The sequence below is a fragment of the Jatropha curcas genome, chromosome 3, assembly GCF_041381405.1.
Source record: "Jatropha curcas cultivar XTBG-Jc1 chromosome 3, XTBG_Jcur_1.0, whole genome shotgun sequence".
NCBI classification, from domain to species: Eukaryota; Viridiplantae; Streptophyta; class Magnoliopsida; order Malpighiales; family Euphorbiaceae; genus Jatropha; species Jatropha curcas.
Window position 1 is genome coordinate 9,237,451 of NC_143153.1, and position 13,282 is coordinate 9,250,732.

Here is a 13,282-nt window from a genome sequence, read left to right on the forward strand (position 1 = left end):
TACGGCACCCCCAATAGCTTTTAACAATATCGCAATCAAATATAAAGGTATTCATAATTGTCTTATACTGGAAAGTAAAAACCAACTTATATGATATGCATGTATTTAATAATGCAAAAGGCAAATAATTAAGAAATTCCTCAACTCAGATTGTATTTGATATAGAATAGAAAGCAAATAACTTGTGGTAAAATCTTAAATGTAATAAATAAATAAATAAATTGCATAAAGTTATATAATATGCATTTCTTAATGAAAAAGCAAATAATTTTAGAAATTTCTTTACTCAAATTGCATTTAATATGGAGCAAAAATTAAATAACTTATGGCAAAAAAAATTAAAATGTAAAATCTAATATTAATAGACATTTGTTAATGCAAGGCTAAACACATTTTCGCCCTCGAATTTCAACAAAATTTTCAAATTTACCTCTTTTTTGAACATTTACCTATTACGCACTCGAGCACGAGCGTGATGCACACTCGCTCCCTTCGGCCAAAGTTTGACGGATTATGCACTTGAAAAAACTAGCGAGTGACGCGTTAAGCGGACGTTTATCATCAAAACGGCGACATATCATGCACTATTTGTTTGCTCTTGTCAATGTAAAACGGTCCTATTTCAATTATAAACCGGGTCCCTTTTTCACTTATAAATCGGAGACGACGATAAAGAAATGAAATTTTAAAAAATAAAAATAAAAAGATAAAGAAATTAATATTACCTAGTTGGCATTAGGAACCTGTTCTTGAAGAGCTTTCATTCTCTCTGCAATTCTTATTCTCTCACTTCGTAATTGTCCAACAAATAATAATAATAATATTAATAATAATATTAACAATGATGTGAAGAATCAAATGGAACTAGATAATAAGGCAAAATTCAGCCTCTCTCTCTCGCTCTAATCCAACCTTCTATGACTCTTATTTGCTTTCAATTTTAGGGTTAATTTCTATAAATTCTCTCTAGTTCACTTCTCTTTCTGTGTTTGTTCCTAAATTCAAAAGGAAAAATCTTTATAAATTTGCGTATACAATAGCTCTTGTTCTTATTCTTCTTCTTTATATCCCTAGAACAAGAAACTTCCTCTCCAATTTTTAATTTTTTTGTTGCTTGTATAGATATTAAACTATAACATAGTGTTGCCTTTCCTGGGTTTTCACCCATCAAGATCCAATTTGATCTTAGAAAAAATTGTGGCTCCTTATTAAAAAGAGAGAATCTTTGATAAACTTTGTGTGTTTGGGACGAAAATAGTGGATTTTTGTTAAAATTCGATCTAAGTGAACAATTTACTTGATTTGGGTTCTTTTGGGTTTGTGATCTAAACCAAAACCATGGTCGTTTCAACAATAGCTTTATATGTGAGGCCACCTAGCAGTGTCTGATCAGCTCCGCACCCATGCCAGATCAATGCTCATACGACTTATGATTTTGATTTGAACTCAAGATCTTCATCAACAGCTTCGTCTAGTGCATCTTCTTCACAAAAATATGTGGTCGGAGGCCTGTCGTGTTTGTTTTCTTCTTCAACTGTAAAACATTCGTTGTTTTCAGCTGACAGAGAGGAGTTAGGGTCTTTGTGGCATGATAGTGGGGGGGGGGGGGGGGGGGGGGGGGGGGGGGGTGCTGATTTTTATTAGTGGAACAATATCGTTTCACTAAGAGTAAGGCGAACAGAGCTTGACAAATACAATGATGTTTTGAAGGCTAGTGACGCAGTAATGCCAAATGCGCATAGCTTGTGGTTGCAGCCCGCGCTCTATCAAACTTTGGTTAAAAGGGCCGCGAGGGCGACACGCACGAAGTTCGGCTGTGCTTTAAAAATTATATATCTATATTTATATTGGAATGGAGATCTATACAAATTCCTTAAGAGTAAAAAAATGAATATGTATTTTATATTTATATTTATATCTATATTTACATAGCATTATTAAAAAAAAAGTGAAAGGTTTATAAAATGTTAATAATATTATTAATTATTAAAAATTTCAAGAATATCTCTACATGCCGTAGTTCAGTTAGCAACTTAGTCTGAGCATGTGAAAAGAATTATCGGGTTTGATCCCAATTAAATGCATCTGCAGGGAGGAGCGAGGAGTTTTAACTATAACTAAGCCTTGAGTCGAGTTAGACAGCTCTTAGTAATGAGTCTGGATACCGGGATTTACACAAAAAAAAAAAGCTGAAAAATATCAATCTACAAAAATTCCATAAAAGTATAAAAGGAAAATGGAGAAATATTAATGAGATGTTTATATAGATATAAATATTAATGAAAGACCGTAAATTATTTATAAAAAAAAGAAGTGAAAGATTTCCAAAATATTAATGATATTATTAATTCAAGTTTTCTATAAATTATGTAAAAAAAAATAAATTTTTCAAAATAAAAAAAATTCAAATTCAACTAAGCAAAATAATGTTTTAAATGCATCGTGCCACGTTAGCACCCTAATATCCTAAGATCCACATAAGCTTCTATACTTGAGCTTTTATATATTTATGTAGAGATAGATAGATTTATATATATAAAGAAAAAGAAGTGAACGGTTTTCAAAATATTTATAGTATTTTAAATATTATTTATAGTATTTATATATTTAAATATTTTAAATTTTATTAATTATTGAAAAACTGAAAATATTATTAATGATATTAATTTAAGTTTTATATATATTCCTCTCTGTACGAAAAACATAGTCTATTTTTCCTTTTTGTTTAAATGACTTCTCATTTTTAAAAAAGGAAAACAATTTCTGAAAATTGACAAATTTATTTTAACTTATAAATGCATATTTTTAATTTTATTTATCACCTGTAGCCACTACCACTAGTCATCGTTCACCACCAATCAATGGCAAGCTAAAAATATTATTCAATGAGATCATTTATATAATTTGATTTTTAGTAGAGTTAATTAGACTGTATACCTTTTAAACTTTTTTTTTTTGACATTGAAATATTGCTTATATATTATTAAGAGAAGAAACGAGCAACACAAGCGGGAACAATATCCCAAGTTCGAAAACAAGCCCCACGAGGAACTGATTTAGCCAAAACATGAGCTATATCATTAGTCTGTCTTCTAATCCAAGCCAAAGTGACATTAGGCAATTGGACTAAGAGTAACTTACATTCAGAGATGATAACTTCAAACTAAGACAAGTCTTATACAGAACTCCTCATAGCATAGTAAACTTGCAGGCAATCGGTCTCAACCTGAAACTGCAAACTAGAGTAGTCCGGCAGCAACCAGGACAAAACATTTCTTAGCGCTTGAGCTTCTGCTAATGCTGGAGAAGAACAACCCTGCAATGATGACGCTGCTGCTGATACAAATCCTCCATGATAGTTTGAAATTACGGCACCGAACCATGGCCAATAGAGAGGAGGAAAGCTGCATCAAAATTTATTTTAAAGGTGCCAGTAGGTGGCCGGAGTACACGCAAAAACATCTATACCTAAATCAGATGACTTCAGCTGGGCTTTCTTCCAAGAGGCTAGCATGCTTCTAGCTTGAGTAATCACATGATAAGGTCATTCTTCTACTTGGTTCCATTTCAACTCATTACGGCTCAACCAAACACTCCAAAGTCCCAGAATAAAACTCTCAAAGAACTCAATCTCCCACACCTTGTGGAAATGTTCCAACATATGTAAGAAATTTGGAAAAATTCCAATATTGAGTTGAACACCAAAAAACTGCCAACAAAAACTTGCTCTTGGACACTCAACAAGAGCATGGACTAATGTTTTAGCAGCACCATAGTAATCACATCCTGTATCAAGCTCTAATCCCCTTCTTGCTAAAGTTGCTTTAACTGGAAGAATGTCTCTACAACACCTCCAGAGGAAATGCCTCACTTTTGGCGGAACTTTCAGTGACCAAAGAGTTTTAAAAACCCGATTGCCAAGCTTCTTCAGTTTCCACATAATGAGATGCTATTATTCTGTATCCAGATTTCACGGAATATATCCCCGAGTCTGTCCAATGCCATATAAGGATGTCATCCTGAACGGTTGTAGCTAAAGGAATAGAGGTAATAGCTTCAGCAATTGAAGGGTTGAAAAGACCATTTATCAGTGGCAAATTCCAAGCACGATCCCCTTGTGCCAAAATAAGATCTGAAACCCTTATATGCTCAAAACCAGGAAGGATAGGCAAGTTAACCCAAAACTGATTATCCCTCAGTAGCCACGGTTTAGTCTAGACATTAACTGATTGGCCATCTCCAATTCGCCACCGAAAACCTGAACAAATAGCATCCTTAGTTGCACAAATTCCTCTCCATACAAAACTTGGATTTCTGCCAGCGCCTGCACTAAGGAAATCCCTACTTGGGATATATTTAGATTTGAAAGAACTATAAAAGAGAGAATTTTTATTGTGTAAAAGTCTCCAGCAGTGCTTTCCTAGCATGGCTAGATTGAAGCTTCGCAGATGTCTAAAACTCAAACCTCCTTCTTCCCTCGCTATGCACAACCTTTCCCAACTCAACCATCTCATCTTCCCTCCCCACCAATAAGAATTCATTAACCTCTGTAACTCCTCTAAAATAGATATCGGTATAAGGAAAGCACTCATACAGAATGAAGGAATAGCTTGTGCCACAGCCTTTATTAGCACCTCTTTACCCGCTTTGGATAAAAGTTTCTGGTTCCAACCACTAACCAACTTCCTCACACGATCCTTCAAGAAAGAAAAAATATGCCTCTTGTCCCGACCAACTAATGAGGGCAGGCTGAGATATCTTCCATGGTTCAAAGGAGCAATCACATCAAAAACCCCTTTAACAGCATCCTTATCCACTTTAGAAGTATTAGAGCTGAAAAAAATACCTGATTTTTGCCAATTAACTGCTTGACCCGAGGCTGCTTCATAAGTAATGAGAATATGTTTAATCTCCAGAGCTTGAATCCGTGATGCCTCAAAAAAGAACAAACTATCATCTGCAAACAACAAGGGAGAAAATCGAGGAGCAGTTCTCGATACTCTATAGCCTTGGATACGACCTTCATTTTCAGACCTACTAAACAGCTTTGATAGGCCTTCAGCACAGAGTATAAATAAATAGGGAGATAATGGGCATCCTTGTCTCAACCCCCTTTTTGGGATAATTGGGCCAACCTTATCACCATTCACTCCAACCCAGTATGTAACAGAGGAAACACACAACATGATCAAGTTAACCCAACGCTGGCTAAAACCCAATCCCTGCATAACAGCTTGTAGATAGCACCAATTAACTCTGTCATAGGCTTTAGAAATATCTACTTTCAGTGCGCAAGCTCCTTGTCGACCTTTCATTCTTGTTTGCATAGAGTGGATTAACTCGAAAGCAATTAACACATTATCTGAAAGCAATCGGCCCGGGACAAAAGCTGGTTGAGATAATGAAATAAGATGAGGTAGAATGGTCTTCAGCCTGTTCGCTAGTAGCTTAGTAAAGACTTTGTAAACTACATTACAAAGTGAAATAGGTCGGAGGTCCTTCACTGCCTCTGGTTCCTCTACTTTCGGAATCAACACAATTAAGGTATCATTTAGATTATCCGAAAAAACACCTGCATTGAACCACTCTTGAAAACCTTGAACAACATCATGACCCACAATATCCTAAAACCTCTGATAGAATCTAGGATTTAGTCCATCCATCCCTGAGCTTTTATCCGCATGCATTTGTTTCACTACCAATTTAACCTCCTCCACTGAAATATCTCCAAGTAGCATAGTATTATCATTATCCGAAACCAAAGGAGAAAATAAATCCACAACAGGACATAAGTCGACATCTCCTGCCTCGAAAAGATTAACAAAATAATCCCTGACCATACATGTCAACAAATTATTGTCATTTATCCACCCGCCAGTAGCATCCTTCAGCCGAAAAATCTGCTGAGATTTCTTCCGTTTTTTAGCAGTTGCATGGAAGTACCTAGAGTTCATATCCCCAGATTTCAACCAAAGGGATTTCGCTCGTTGAGACCAAAAGACCTCTTCATGGTGCAGAACATCATCAAGCTTACGCTGCACAGTTTCAAACTGTTCAATATTCCCACTGAGCCGAAGGTTCTCAAGCTGCACAGTCAACTGATTTGCATCCTGTCTAAACCGAAGCTTGAGTCTCCTACCCCAGCTCTGTAAACGGTCGCCACGAACCTTTATCTTCCCCGTTATATCAACACCATCATAATTAGTCCAACTCTCTCTAACCACAACATCCACATCAGATTCCTCTAGCCAGATAATCTCAAACCGAAAATGTTGATACCTTCGATTTTCGATTCTTGGAGAAGTAAGAATTAAAAGAGGAGAGTGATCGGACTTACTTGAGACTAAATTCTAAACCTGATAATTAGGAAAGTGATTCTGCCAAAAGACATCTCCCAAAGCTCTGTCCAATCTTTCCTCTGCCTGATGTTGACCACGACCACGAGCCTAAGTAAAAGGGTACCCCGACATTCCCAAATCAACCAGACCACAGTCAGCCACAGTGTCCGAGAAACCCTGTAATAAATATGGAGGATGAGGAAGACGCCCTTTCTTTTCTTCAGCGTACATTAGGTCATTAAAATCTCCATAAATTAGCCAGGGGAGATTTTCCAACCGAGCTAAGGAGCGAAGAACATTCCATGAAGCTTGTCTACGGTATCTTTTCGGCATTCCATAAAAGCCAGTGAGGCACCAAATAAAACCTTCAGGTGCAACAATTTTCATATCAATAAAATTTGGAGAATAACGTATAACTTCTAAGTTAACAGGAGAATTCCACAAAATGGCTAAACCACCACTGTGTCCCATGGCATCCACAGCAAAACAACAATCATAATGAAGTCTGCAACAGAGCTGTTCTATTTTATTCAAAGCAACTAAAGTTTCAGATAAAAAAAATAACAGTTGGCTTATGACATCGAATAAGTTCATTAAGTGCATTTACTGCCCGAGGGTTGCCAAGTCCTCGACAGTTCCAACAAAGAATATTCATGGTGTTCGGTAGGCCTGGTTTTCAGGTCCCACTGGAACAAGGATAACATCTGAATGAACTCCAAGAACATTTTCATCAAGAGAGTCATCTGCAACCTCCATATTTGGTGCTGCAGAGTCATGCAAAATAATGACATGGTCAACCCTGGCCCTTTTTTGGCCTTCTGCCACAAGCATCATTTCATGTTCATTTAAATTCTGACCCACCAAAGCAATTACTCCATCTGCAAAATCCATTGACATAAGCCCATCATTCGGTCCATTTTCAAATAAATTAGCATATTTGTCACGGAACCGGCGCCGATCATCAGCTGCAGCACCTCCTTGCCGAATATTTGCCCTGAGCCAAGGACCCCAACCCCTCTCCACTTCACCGTCGACTTGAAACAACACTTCGCAGATACTATCACTATGACCTAAACGACCGTATATGAAACACAACGTGGGAAGTCTTTCATAGGAAAAAGTCACAGTGAAGATACGTCCGTCTACCCTCCTCATCTTCTTCCACCTTTTGATCGATTTTCGAATGTCTATCGCGACTTGGATTCTCATATACTCCCTCCTCTCCCTGTCTAATTTACCAGTGTCAAACGAAATAAATTTATCAATTAAATCACCTATCTGCTTCCCAAATTGCTCAATCATCATACCCACCGGAACTCCTTTGATTTGAACCCAGACCTCCATGAAAAGCAATTCGACAATTCGGGGATCTTGTCCATGTTTGATCTTTTCAATCATAAAAAGTTAGTTGTTGAACGTCCAAGGCGACCCATTCCAAACTCTATGAAAATCCACGTTATAGAAGAAACGAATCAAAAGTACCTTTGGATCAATCTCCTCAAAATGGATTCCTCTACCTGGTTGCCAAATTCCAGCCAAGGTGGACTTCATAGCACCCAAATTCACTCTTTAATCGGACAAAAGACGGCCCACCAAACACAGAGAATAATCAACTGGTTTCTCTTGTATTGCTGAGGCATCAATGATAGCATCCTCATCATCCTCAATCGTTAATGCTACAAGGTTCGGAACCTCATTCGGAGCCACAGAAGAACTAGCCATAATTTAAAATAAAAGACTGCTCATGCAAGAGACGCAAGACAACTCTGATAAAATAAAAAGCTGCTCATGCGAAAAAGACGCAAGACATAATAATGATAAAGAGAGACCTTTTGCAAAAAGGGGTAAAGTTTGTCAGAAAGAGAAATGGAGATATTGACTTGACAATAAACTTCTCTATTTTTGTTTCTTTGGATCCGTTAGTAGGTGAAGTAATTTAGGTGAAAAAGTAAAACTCACTTTATTCAAATATGAAATTTTCTTCCTTACTATTACATTCCCACAGCAAAATTTGCAAAAGAAAGTCAAAAAAATAGGCCGCCAGTTGGACTCCATGAAATCAACCCTATTGTGGCCTACTTGATGAAAACTGACAGCACTACATCTTCCCCTCTGTCACCACCGCTGCCGCAACCGTGCACACCGGCCGAAAAATCGAGCCATCGAAAATTCTAGCAACAAACACACCATTCCGCTTGCGGTTTGATAGAGAGCCCTACATCTTCTCCTAATGATTAATGTTGAACTCCATTCTTTTTGTTCTTCTATCTTATTCCTGTCATTGAAAGCAGAAGCACAAGAACGGGCAATGCGATATCCAACGAAAACAGAAGCAGGGGTAACTAAATAATGGAAATCTCCGGCTCCGAGCAATCCAAGGGGCCGCCGGTGAAGTTGAAAGTGAAAGCAATCTCTAACAGTTCTATTTTATAAACTTTTTTGTTTATCAATTCAACCCTATTTTATAAATAATGTTTTAAAATTGATTGACCCCTAAGCCGTAGCACGCATACTCTTCCTCTATCTATGACCCAGACTCTATCCAGATCTCCCCAGCATCCAAGTCATCCAAATATGCCAGGTGAGGACCCCACCCCCACCACACTAAATGTGCCACCAGCTATCGCCATTGGCCACGGGCCACCATCACCAATGATTCGCAACTTTCATAATTTATCTTTGTTTTTTTTTTATTTTTCTTTTATGTAATAATAAAATTTTTTAAGCATAAAATTTTTATTATTATAAATATATTTATAATCTTATAAGTTAAAAATTTTAATATTTTTAATTAATTTCGATATTACAACCAAATAATAAAAATAAAAATAAAAAGTAAGTTATTTGAAAAATATTTTATAGAAATAAGTTATTTTCTGGAAACAATTGAGCATATGCTACACTATAAATTGGACCAAATTGCAAACCTGTATATGAAACATAAAAGATTATAATTTTGATATCATAACAAGCAATAAAGAAATTAAATAATCAACAAAAACAAAAAATGCCAAACATACATTTAAATATTCTAAACGTTCATAGAACTTAAAAGTCAAAAGCTAAGCATAAAAGGACAAAACACAAAAGCCTTTATCTCAGACCACAAAAAAGTGATGCCATCACAGAAACCAAATTGAATTTACTTAAATATATAAACTGTTTTTGATAGCCATAAGTATAAGCTCTGTTGGATAAAATTAATTATTTTACTAACTGTTAGTTATTTAAATAGCGTTTAGTTATTAGCTGTTTGAATGATTTTTTATAAAATGCTAAAAGTTAAATATTACATGGGTTAATTTTTTACAAAATACTACCATAACTTCTAAAAACTAGTCTAAATGCTGTCACCGAACAATTTCTTAAATAACATTTAGCGTTTTGACCAGTTAAAATAATAAAAACTACTTAAAAAGTTGCTGTAGAACAGAGTGGAAGTAAATATGTAAAGGATCCTAAACACTTCAAAATCACAAGACATAGTTAATCAATGAACCAAAAATTGGAGAAACAGCAAATTTGTTTAAATAGTTAATAGACATTTTAAATCTTTTGAGTGGTGAAGTTTGTTTAAATATTTCAATTTTCAAATGTTTTTTTTTTTCAGAAACCAATATATAGTTAATTTATCCTACATTAAAGTTTTTTATGAGAAAAATATTTCAATTAAGTCTAGAGTTATGCAAATGAATAAATAATTATCAAATATTGCTATAAAGAGATAAATTATTTGATATAAATAAATGATTAATTGGAAAATCTATCTTCTTGAATTTAGTTTTTCATGTTAACGATATAGTTGAAATAGAAAGAGTAGCTCTAAGATTTCTTATAAATTATAAGAAAATATCATTTATTATGGCTAAAAGACAATTTTATTCATATAACTTTTTTATTACGTTCATCTTAATTAACACATGAGCAATTATTATACTGAAATAAAAAGTAAAAATTGATGAGGGTTATTGAAAATAAAATAAAATTTAATAAGGGTATAATATACAATTTAAAGATTCACTATAATGCAAAAAAGGAAAATAAACTATATTTTGAGACAAACCAAAAAGAAAAGATGAAATATGGGACTGAAGAATAACAAGGAAAATCAATAATCTGACTTTTTTTTTTTTTTTTTGTTCAAATACATTACTCATTTTTACTCACTACCTTGGTAGATGCATTTATTCCAAATAAAAAATAGTAAAATTAGTCTTTTGATTGAAAATTTCCATTAAAATCGATTATAAAATCATTTTCGAATAAATTATCATCATGATCAATTTCATGAAGCAACTTAAACGTTATTCTTATTAAAAGTATTATTAATAATAATTTTTTTCAAATATACAATATGTACTCATTTCATTTGAACTGAATCCATATCTTATATATGAAAACTTATTTATCAATCAATCTTTCTTAAATTCTACAGTATAACTGTAAAATTTAAAAGATTAACTGTTGGATAAGCTAATAGAAAGTGGAAATCGATTAAGAAAACAGTTCAACCCTCCAGCGATGGAGGATTATATGAAACAGGGATCAAAAGCAGATCACTTCTTCTTCTAACCGTAGTGCCAAAATCACCATCGCTCATATCCAGATTTTCTAGCTTCATTCCACCTGGAAGTTGCCAATCAAAATGGTACAGAAAATTTGCGAGTGGAAGCTCAATGGTAGGTGTGGCAAATGATATGCCAGGACATATCCTTCTTCCAGCACCAAACGGAATGAATTCGTAATTGTTTCCCTTAAAATCAACTGTACTATCAAGAAATCTCTCCGGATAAAATGTGTCTGGCTCTGTCCAGTAATTTGGATCTCTAGCCAGTGCCCATGAATTAACAATAACTTTGGCTTTTGCTGGTATTTTGTAACCATTCAATTCGCAGCTCTCTCTGCATTCTCTTGGAATTAGCAAAGGACCAGGAGGATGCATTCTTAGAGTTTCTTTAATAATTAACTTTAAGTAATTAATTTCTTGAAGCCCTTCTTCATCAACTTTTCCTTTCTTATCAAATACTTTCCTCAACTCCTCTTGTGCCTTTCTGAGTATTCTTGGGTTTTTTAGCACTTCTGACATTGCCCATTCTACAGTTGTTGATGACGTCTCACTTCCAGCAATGAAAATGTCCTGACATCATTAAGAATAACAAATGGCTTTAATTTATAGATAACTAAACTTTAAACTCATAACACAAATTACGACAGGAGGACATGAGTACACTAATTACCAGGATAACTGCTTTTATGCTTGTGTTTGTCAGGGAAAATTGGAGATTTCCATTATCCTGAAGCTTTAAGAGAACATTAACGATATCGTCTGTTTCACCAGTAGTTTTCTTGTTTGCTCTGTGGTCATTAATGATGCTTTCGATTACCCTATCAGCTTCATCACGAGCATTCATGAGTCTAGTCCTCATCTCACTGAACCATCCAAGAAATTTCAAGGAAGGGAAAAGATCTGCTATGTCAAATCCTGTGTTCTGCACAATTTTCTCAGCGGCAGAAATAAATTCATTTTGTTCTCTGCATATGTCACCAAAGGAAACCTAGCAGTAATGCCATAGGTTAAAGCAAATATTCTCTTGCTCAAATTGAATGGCTTCCCTGACGAAGAAGATATATCACGAATCCGATTGGCGACCTCCTCTTCTCTAATTGATCTGAATGATTGCACACGCTTCGTACTTAGCAATTCTACTATGCAAATTTTTCTCAACTGTCTCCAGTAGTCTCCATACGGCGCATAAGCAATGTCTAAGAAGTTATAAGTTACCAGTGCAGAAGATTGAGGATTAGGCCTATCAGCAAAGCAAACATCATTAGTTTTCATCATTTCTTTTGCAGCTTCTGGTGTTCCAATCACTATTGTGGGAACTTGACCGAGTTTAAGGTACATTACGCCTCCATATTTCTTGGACAAGTCCCTTAGGCGATTGTGGATTGGATATGACGTAGAGAAAAGGTGCAGGTCGCCAATAATAGGTAATTTTCTTGGCCCAGGAGGTAGATTCTTGGTTTTTGATTTTTCAGATAATATCAATAAGATAAGGATAAAGAAGAGAGCTGCCAACAGCATTGGAAAAGAAGGGAACTGAATCCGGGTTCCAATCCCTCTTTTTTAATACTAAAAAAAAAAAAAAAAAAGGTGGGACTAGAATTATTGTTATATTGTTACTATTAGTAAGCTTATTATCATGATAATTATTAATATTATTATCAAATTCTGTTCGATAAGAATTATCAACCTTAGAGTGTAAAATGGATATGGTTAAATTTCACATTAAAAAGTTATTAAAAAAATAAAATAAAAATTATTAACTTTAAGAAATCTTTATTTTGATTAGTTATCGGGTTTCATACTGAATATTTAAAAAATTTATTAGTATAACAATAAACGATATGTTTTAATTTATTATTTATAAATTTTCATTATAATTAATTATTATATGTTTTAAAATTTTCTGTCTATCTATATCTATATCTATATTTATCTATCTATATAAATATATAAAAAATCAACTAAATTTAAATTTAAGTGGCATGATATTATGGAACTTAATGAGGGATGTGGAACTTTATTATTTTTAAAATTCTTAATATTTTTATTTAATTATAATTTAGAGAAATCAAATTATAAAATTTTTCATTTTCTTTATTTAGCAAAGGATTTAGCAAAATTAAAAGGATAAAATATTATTTAATGGGGAATGAATTTAGCAAAATTAAAAGGATAAAATATTACTATAGTTTTTTAGTTTTTTTTTTAAAATTAATTAGTATTTTATAAATTTAATATTTTAATGATATCTTAAAAAATAAACTTAAAAATATTATTACAAAAAATCCAATTGAATCGTATTGAATCCGCTCAAACCCTCCGGTTCAGAGAATCTCTGTCTTCACTGGTTCAATAATCGGTCTAGTTCTCAGACTAC

At 34.2% G+C, this 13,282-nt stretch overlaps 1 pseudogene; it reads right to left on the reverse strand.

The window, feature by feature from the left end:
- Window positions 1–10,810: 10,810 nt before the first annotated feature.
- On the reverse strand, window positions 10,811–12,438 carry LOC105647917 (premnaspirodiene oxygenase-like; annotated as a pseudogene).
- Window positions 12,439–13,282: the final 844 nt, after the last annotated feature.